This window comes from Gossypium hirsutum, chromosome A07 (genome assembly GCF_007990345.1).
Source record: "Gossypium hirsutum isolate 1008001.06 chromosome A07, Gossypium_hirsutum_v2.1, whole genome shotgun sequence".
Taxonomy (NCBI): domain Eukaryota; kingdom Viridiplantae; phylum Streptophyta; class Magnoliopsida; order Malvales; family Malvaceae; genus Gossypium; species Gossypium hirsutum.
Window position 1 is genome coordinate 17436784 of NC_053430.1, and position 10046 is coordinate 17446829.

General features: G+C 29.8%; 1 long non-coding RNA gene across 1 annotated transcript; it reads left to right on the plus strand.

Annotated features, from left to right (window-relative positions):
* Positions 1–2683: 2683 nt before the first annotated feature.
* On the plus strand, positions 2684–4231 carry LOC107940032 (uncharacterized). The gene is made up of 2 exons (XR_001695300.2): positions 2684–3484; positions 3817–4231. It is a non-coding gene; the product is annotated as an uncharacterized lncRNA (long non-coding RNA).
* The last annotated feature ends 5815 nt before the right edge of the window (positions 4232–10046 follow it).

Consider the following 10046-nt stretch of genomic DNA (forward strand, 5'->3'; position numbering starts at 1 on the left):
CAATCATGGAAGCATCCAACTATCATATGGGGAGTATTTCTTTACCTTCCTTTATTTTTTTACATTTGTAATAACATTAGGAACAATGTGAATTAAGTAGGGGACTTTAGATTGAAACCTAATTAATATTTATTATTGCTTATTATAAAGTTGAAAAAATTATTTTATAGATCATTTCTATCACATTAATTATGGTCTTGTTCAATTAAAAAAGAACACGTCATCTTTTTTTTTCACATCATATGTGCAGTTGAACAAAACTTCTAAATCAAAGATGATGTATCTTCTTTTAGTTAGGCAAAATCATAAATGATGTGGTAGAAATAGCCTATAAAATTATTTCTTCTTAAATTGATTGATTTTTTTTTCTGTTTTTGGTTGCGGAAAAAGTGTTGTCCAAAACTTTGTCAAGGACAATTAACTTGCTTTATCCTTGCGCATGAATTGTATTTTTATTGCCTTTCATACATGTTTTTATTATCTACCCGTAGCACGAATTTCACTACCTCGATATTTTAAGAATTTAGACATTAGGTGAATTTTATTCCATGACTTAACCTTACAAGAAACACTTTAGGCCGGTGTGATTATATGAGTTAAATTATGTGAATTGAATGCTCCATGATGATTAGCTTTTGCTAAATCGGTTGGGATACTTTATTAGCACAAGTTCCGTCTTATAGATAATTTTTCAAAAAAAGTTGAAAAAAAAAAGCAATAAAGTGTCATATACTCCGTTAATTATTTAGATCAAGAGTAATGTCGAAACCCTTTTTATTTTAAAAATAATGGGGATCGACTTTGAAAAAAAAATGTGGAGTCACCACTAATCTTTTGATTTAGGTGTGATTGGGCCACCTACTAAAACACTTTATTCAATGAAAAATAATTTTGGTTCGTGTAAAATCAAATGAAATGGGTCCGGGAGTCGGTTACGCATGAGGAAGGGTTAGCACCCTCATGACGCCCAAAAATTGGTATCAAATTGATTTGATGCTGTCCTTATACCAAAAGGTCTTAAAAGAAAAACTTTTTCAAAGTATGATTTTTTTCAAAAATGCTTGAATAGTTCAAATTAGTAGTCAAAAATCTCTCGTTTTAAAGACATGCAGTATCATACCCAGCACGATTGGATACGATCCTTTATACCTTTAAAAACGCGATTAATTTTTGACTTTTGAAAACTCATACATTAAATTATAAAAGGTTATCCAAATATTTGGTTCACCGGAAAAGTCATACCCAATACGATTGAGCATGATTTTCTGAATTCCCCAAACATTAGAAATTGCCTTATTTCAGAATTATTGAATGATAAAAGAAATTAAAAATTTGCTCAAAAACACGTTTATATATTTTAAAATAGATGAAATACTTAATGCATCAAGACATATATATATAAAAAAAGGGGTTAATGAATTTGAAATAATATACACAAAGTACAATAAACCTTACTTAATACATCTAACAATTATATACAATCATTCTAAGTATAATATAATCAAAAATTCTTTAAGCATGGATAGTGAATAATTAATACAAAAATAATATACACAATAATTAATATGACACAAAATAAAATGATGCACAAAAAATATGTATGAAACAAAATGGAATTGGAAATCAATATAAGACATTTTCAACATAATGATGAATTGATGATCACATAATATATATATATATATATAAGTTGAAAAACTTGGGATACATGTTTATTGAAATAGTTATTATAAAATAAAAAGTTCAAATCAAATTATATATGAAATATTTAAAACACAAATTCATTCAAAAATTGATAATTCACATGATAACTTAAATAATGTATTAACAATACATGATATAACATAATATACATAATAAATTCATAAAATATGTCTATACTAGTAAATTTGGGAATAATTATTTGTACAAAAATGAAGTTAATAATGTATGAAAAAAAGTAAGTATATAAATTATATATATATATATAACAAAATTTTTAAGAAAAAAAAAACAAGGTCATATACAAAAGGTAAAACTAATATTTACAAAATATATAAATTTAGTGATGTATATTTATAAAACTATATATATAAAGGAAATTTTAAAACAAATAATATATAACATAATTTTACATGTAGCAAAACGATTTGAATTGATGGAACACATAAATAATGCATACATAAGGATAATATGAGAGTATATACAATAAATAAGTTATATGATTTAAAATATGGTTCTTAAAAGAAATATATTATACACATAAATAACTTTAAAAGAAAATATATACATAGAAAAATATTTACATAAAGTTATATGAAAATAATAACATGTACTATAGTAAAAATAATTTAATATGGGTAATGTACACATGAAGACATTGTTAAAATAATTGAATATTAAAATAATATGGAATAAAAAAATATGAATTATAAAATTAACTTAAAATTAGCATAAATTATATATATACGACAAATAACGTAAAAAAAACTGCAATTATATACAAATTTACTAAAAATTATATGTATACAATATTAATATTTAGTAAATGTAGATAAATTTAATACATACCAATGTTTTTGTATACGTATAGTTAGAATTTAAATAATGTAGAAAACATATGATTTTATTTTAACCAACAATTACATATATAACATAAATAGGTGAAGAAGAAAAAAAACAATTAACTGTACATATGATGCAAATTACAACATTACATAAAATTGTGTGCAACAAGTAGAAAAATAATTACCCAAATTACAACAAATAAATAACCAATAATACAAATGATACAATTAATATGAACATTACAAATAATATAAATGATAAAAAAATAAAGAATAAATCTATATACATCAATAAAGTAATTCAAAATGCACGAGTAAGTAAAACCAAATTTAAAACTATAGCATAAGTCTAACAAATTACTCAATGAAAATCAAAGTAAAATAAAAAGGATAATTTGCATAAATAAATAAACTATTAATAATAAAATAAGGACTCATATATAACACACTTGAATTCACAGGGACCATGTTCGAAATTGTCCCTGATCCTGAAACACTGCGTGAAGGCATAGATTAAAATGCAAGATTATACAAATTCTGGGGAAATTTTAAAAGAAAACCGAAACAAAACAGTTACAAGAAGGATTTAATCACAATGCGGCGCAAAGGGGAGAGGCCTGCTACATAAATAAACCATTTCATACGCAAGAGGGTGGATCCGGGTCTCCAAACGGGCTGACACACGGACCCTGTCCCCCCTTGAAACGGCGCCGTTTCAATAACAGGCCATTTAACCTTCGTTTTCCCATTCCTTCCCCAAAACGCAACTAATCTTTCCAATTAAAATATATGCTATCAGCCCAATCCCTTAGGGTTTCATCTAGCAGGTGCCGCCAACAAGAGGAGCATTTGAGTCATGAAATCAATTTGCAGCCTTAAGATCTCTCCCCTGTTTTCTATTTCAACGAAACAAAGAAGATCCATGGCGAATTTGCAAAGTAAGATTTCTTCTTTCGCTTTACTTTTTATTTTGAAATACAATATCGAAATATTGAATAGGAAAATGAAACGATTCAACGAAAAAAAAACTAAAAGCCAGTAAAAAAAACTGAAAATCACCTTTATAAATTTGCTTTTGAAATACTTTCTCTCGTATTTAGTATGCGTGCGTAAGTGTATACTATGCGTAGGTATCTATTCTGTGTGCGTAAAAATACAGGGATGAAATCAATGGCTTCTTATAGCCTGATTTTTTGAAGTGAAAAATAAATAAAAAATACATTTATTTGTTGTATTCTGTTAGCAATTCTTCTGGTGTATTCCTGTGCAGACCCGGCCGTACAGAGGAAACGTGCGAAGGAAGCCGTGCAAGGATTCACTCGTGGGAGCCTCAACTTTCTAACCGATTCCAGAAGCTTCTGGTGCCCTCCTCTGCTGCACTCTCTCTTGGTGTTTTGGGCCTCGGGTATGGGTTTAGGATTATTGGGTCATGGGTTAGGGATTTTAGAATTTGGGTTGAAATTATATTTGGGCTGGTAAAATTTGTAAAAGGACATTGATATTTGGATTTTTTGTTTGTGTGTTTTTTTTATTTTTTTTTATTTTCTATTTTTTATTCTAATGGGCCCGGGCGAAATGGGCCTATTACAAGTAAAGTTTTAGAATTGTGATTGATTGAAGAATTAGAGTCAAGTGTTTGAGCTGTCATTTGTTTTCGTGTCAAAAGAACGAGTGACATTCTAATATATTCACTTACTCTGTTAATCCTAATAGTTATAAGTAGAACTGGTAGCCATCTAAAGTTATGTAACACTCCTCACTCTCAATGAATGGGAGATGCTGACGGAGTATTAACGTGATAAATACTTTGATTTATTCAAGAAATTAAACTTAAAAATATTTTTATAAAATTATAAAAAAATATTTAAATTCTATTAAAAATAAGTTTTATGCTTTTTTTTTAAATAAAGTTCAAAATCTTATAATGTATATTAACAAAAAAAAAATTAAGTAATTTGTAAAGTATGGAACATTACTTAATTTGTTAAAGGTTTATCAAATCTTTTGAGAATTTATAAGAAATTAACTAAAATCAAAATAGAAAAGGGACGTTAGGTTGTCACCTAGGCAATACTACAATTATTACAAATGTGTACATTAAGAAGCCGCCTAGGCAACCCAAACTACTGCATAGGTGGTATTGTAAATATTTTTATTTTTCATACATCCATGAAAACATTGTCATATTAAATATCAATGGGTTTCAAAAAGTTATAAATCAATTTCTTAACTCATTTATACTCAAAATAAAAGGCATACATGTATTTAAAATGAATAGTGGAATAAAACTACTTTAAAAAAATTGAAAGGAATTCAAGGTACAAATCAAATTTACCAATATCATTTCAAACTAAGTCCTGATGTACTGCCAAAGTTCCCATAGTATACATTATGAATACATAGCAATCTCTAATGAAGGGTGATGTGAAGCTCCCTATTTAAAGGTGCAACTTCTTGACGAATCTAGTACTTAAACTTTTTAAATTACTAATGTGTGAGTTTGATGAGCTCAATAAGTCTCAATGGATAAACCTACTTATCTTATCTCATTACTAGTGTTGAGCTATTTTAATCTTATCTAATACAATGTAATCATATCAAATTTAAGGTTTCAAACAAACTCATTTCGTATTACCAAATCCTTAGGCTCAATTTACCTTTTTTAACTTATTAGTTGATCACTTGATAATTCATATTCAAGACTTTTATCGATGTTAACATTATTAATTAATCCAAAGTTCATTATCCTTTTTGGCCTTAACTTACCATTATATTCACATATGAGTTCAAATATGGCCTTAGGTACATTTTGCAAACCTTATTTTCCTTTGTTAAATTTTCTACCAAGGCCATGTGGAATCGTATACTTGAATCTCAGTCTTATGACTTATGACTCATGGTTTAACCTTTTGGCTAGACACATATTCTTTTAATTTGATAATCTTTTAACATTTTTCACTTTAGAACACATTTTCACTTTATATTCATAATCACATATTATTATGTAGGTTTTAGTTTGATTAGCTATAGTAAACACTAGGAAATGACTCAAATTTACAGGACTCCTCCACCACACTAAAGGGCACTGAAGTGCAAAATCATATAGTAGCACAACCCATCCCTCTACCACATTGACCGCTGCTAGATGTTTCCACGTTTGGACTAGAAATACTGCAGCAAAATAGATAAATAATTAAATAGTGGTGTCCGCAAATATACAAGTCAATTTGTAATATAGATTAGTGTTGTAATGAAACATTTCGGGAAGCATTCTGAGGATCATACTTAAGGGAAGTTAATAAAACTTAAACTAATTCTCTACACTAATAAGTCGAAATAGTACTAATTTAAAATTATATTACAAAAAACCAAATTAACATCAATTAATCAAATTAACCTAAAAATTATTTAAACTAAAAAAATCAACAATTAACAATCGAAATAAATCCAATAAAACTAGCAAGAGATCAACTCACTTCAGTGATCCTAATTAACTTTAAAATTTGGGTTTTATCGAGTTAGCTAATAATTAACTATTTATTACCTCTCGACCTCTAACTAATTAACTAATTGACCAATATACGTTTACCTCTCGTTCTCACTTTCTTGGCCGAGATTATTATGATTTACTTGGTAAACTTATCTCTCAATTTCGTTTATCCTAAATTACTTCTTATGGGCGCCATTCCTAGGGTTTAATTGCACATAATTTAAACCAACTCACTTGAATTTCAAACCCTAATTCATTTGTTAATTATTCACACATTCGTTCGTTAATCTCCCTAAGGAGTAGAGAAATAAGTCTATTTTTTTATATCAATTTGAGCTCGGAAGTGAAATCTCCTTTAATAGTCACGAAGCTCACTTCAATTGCAATTGGAATCAACAAAGAAATAACGAAAAACTACTATATTAAATTCTTAGATCGAAATCTAATCCAAGTTGAAACAAGAACAAAAGTATATAAAAGACTAAATTGAAAAGAAAATAAAAACTAAGTAAAAACCTTAAAATAACTAAACAACTCACTTGGCCGAGCCTCTTCAAATGAGACTTAACATGCCTATTTGTAGAGTTTATGCTCAGACCTAATTAGGGTTACTAAACAGTCCAAAAATCTGATTAAGGTACATTGTGTGGAATAAAATAGCCTTAATTAGAATTCCAGCTTATAACTCGATGTCGCGACACCATAAGACCAGTGTCGCAACACTGCCTTAAAAAATCTGGGTATTTTGTCTTTAAAGTTCGGTGTTGTGACACCACATTTCGATGTCGCGACGCTACAATCTTCGTTCATCTTTTAAGCTAGAAAATAATGTCCAACACACTAGATAGAGTCGTTAGATCATCCCTAAACCCATAGTGGCCCACTAGGTCACGGCATAACTCAAAATTATGTAAAAACGCTTATTTTGCATAAATTAAACACAAAGCAATAAAAATAAAAAATGAAATAAAAAATGTTATAAAACAAGCTCGTTAAGTGCTAAAAATACATTAATTTTCCACAACGAATTGTGGCAGATCACACACTAATGAGCTTATAAGAACATAAACTACACCACATCAATATGCACTAAAGTAGGGAGAGAGATTGGAAACATAAATGTAAAGTTGTTTTTAAGCTTGATTTATGAAAGAATCATGTTGGGAAAATAGTGGGTTTAGTAGTAAGTGAGGTTTTATTTAGGGCTGTTTAAGTAACCATTGGCAAGTTTAAGTAAGAATGAGTGATATGATAAGAAATTTGGAAAATAATTGTATTTGTTAGATAGCTTGACATCCCTAGATCATAGTTCTATAGTTACAATTAGATTTGAATGAGAGAGTTGTGAGTAACGAGAATTTTGGATATTGAAGCCCTAGTGGATTAAATGCGAAAGAATGTATATTCATTTTTTTTAATTCCTTTTCTTGAATTCATGATTGATATTTTTTATGTATTTAAATTTTTGTATGTAGCTAAAGACGATGACAGGACGTCGAAAGCAAAAGGAAAAGAGAAAGTGAATAAAGAGAAACACCTTCGGTTTGTACTTGCATAATTTATTTTCATGACGTAGCTTAGTAAGTAACTAAGTTAATAAAGTAGTAATAATAATGGAAGGTGTAACACCCCCCATCCGACTCAATTATCAGATTCAAATGTGTGATGTCACATTATATTGCCGAAGCAACTCAAGCTATTGTAACACAAATACTTTTAATTTAATCATCATATAATTCATATAAATGTATCTATAAATTCAATGAATTCATTTCATCAATTTATGGAATTATATGACTTAGTATCAGAGTTAGAACTCGAACCCAAACTCAAATACCAATTTTCAAATTTATATCTCGAGACAAGTCATAAATTATTTTAGGAATTTTTAGCTCCAAAGTTAGTATGTCTCGAGACACTAGTAATTGTGTCTTGAGACAAGGTCCTTTATGTCTCCAACTTCCCCTGCTTTCTTATTTTCCCTTCGATGTTTGAATGTCCCGAGATAAGGGTTTCCTGTCTTAAGACCTGAAGAAGGGCAAAACCTATTTAGCTTCAATGTTCTTTGTCTCAAGATAAGACAAACACCACTTGTCTCGAGATCTAGAATCATTTGTCTCGAGACTATACATTTATGTCTCGAGACACCATACTCTTAAATGTAAAATTTAAATGAAATTTGTTCTAATGGTCTCGAGATATGTTTTTTTGTCATGTCTCGAGACTAAATGGTCAAATAGCCTAAAATGCACATTTTCAAGCATACAAACCTTACCTAATTGTACCTAAAACATACTAAAATATTGCCCTTATACAATATCACCAAATTAACACATGTAAACATAATCAAACATCATTAAATCATAGCATCGAAATCATTAAGGTTTAATATACTAATTAACACATTCAAACTTATATAAACAAACATAGATTATCATGATTCAAATGATGAAACTTAACCTTTAAAAATTTATAAGTCATAATACCAAAGTACCAAATATTGACTTAAAAGCATACTAATTAACTTAGGTACATGCTACAAGATTAAAACATGCACACACCCGCACACATGTATATACAAAAAAGGATCAAGATGTCTTATTGGTTGAGTTTGGAGAAATTGGATGCTTGAGCTTAAGTTTACAAAAACTTTCGTTTGTGACTTACGTATAGAACAAACAGATTGTAACATTCGAACATCCTTACTAGCCTACAAATTTAAGGATGGTTAGGATTAAATTGAAAGGGGTTAGCAAATTTTCAGGCTCCATTTGAAATTTGGAAAAACTCCGAGACTGAATCGCAATAGTTAGATCTCAATTTTTGGTTCAGTTAGGATGGAACTGGATGGTTCCATAGTGAGAGACAAAATAATTAAGAACATAGAGTGGTGGCAGTTGGTGGAAATCACGCCAAAAGAGTATATATAGGTAGGTACGTGTGGAGACAGGATTTCTCAATTTTGTTTACACATTTTTCTTCTTGTAGTATCATTTTCTTTAAGTTACTCTGAAGAAGAAGAAGAGAATTTAACTAAAGGAAGCTTTGTATGCCGCAGTAGTTGTGCAAGTTAAAGTTTGATAGTAGAGAAATTGAGGAACTGGTAATTTTCCTTACCCTTCTGTACTTATGGATTTAAGAAAGAGATAGGCTAAGAACTCTTAAAAACCTTTTATAATGAAAAATTCTGGGTTTGTAAAGTTCGAATGCCTTTAAGATAACCGATAAGTAGTTGTTATGATTAACTACTAGGATAAATGAGGCTCTAGCATTTGGACAAAACAAAGCTGTTAAGACTAAGGAAGCAAGGTGAGTTTTTGCACCCCATCTTTGTAATGTTAAGTAAGTTAAAGATTTCATAGGCACATAAGTATTCTCCATACTAGTTTAATATACTCGATTTGATTATGAAACCATGATGTTTTATTGTGAAAAGCATATGTCGCATATTTTAATAATGGAACATGAAAAGGAATTATCAAAGGGTTTAGATGAAGTTATGACCTGGAAAATGGGAATTTCTGTTAGATACTATCATACAGTGTTGCTATACATGAACTGTAATGGTGAAGCTCTGGGCATTGTAGAGGGGACACTGCGGTGTTCAAGGATCTAGGTTAGGATGACGAATAGAGGAATAGGCAGAGGAATAGGGAAAAAGGAAAATTGGAATTCCATTTCGATTTCACCATCCGGGATAGCTTGGAGCAAACCATGATGAACGAAGTTCCAGACCATGTGAGGGTGGGGGGACACTTCTGTGTTTGAGCATCAATGTGGACATATGATCAGACTATATTGACAGTTATTAGGTTCTATAGATCAACATCTCAACGGCGGCCTACAGGCTCTATAAGGTGACACTGCGACTATGGTAAGGTTCTTCGTGGCAACACCTCATAGAGGTATAATGTGCAAAATCATAGCTCAGCTATGACAATTGGGGTAGTCTTTCGGGACAGTAAACACAGAATACTCTACCAATATGATAAACATAGGGTTATACTAGA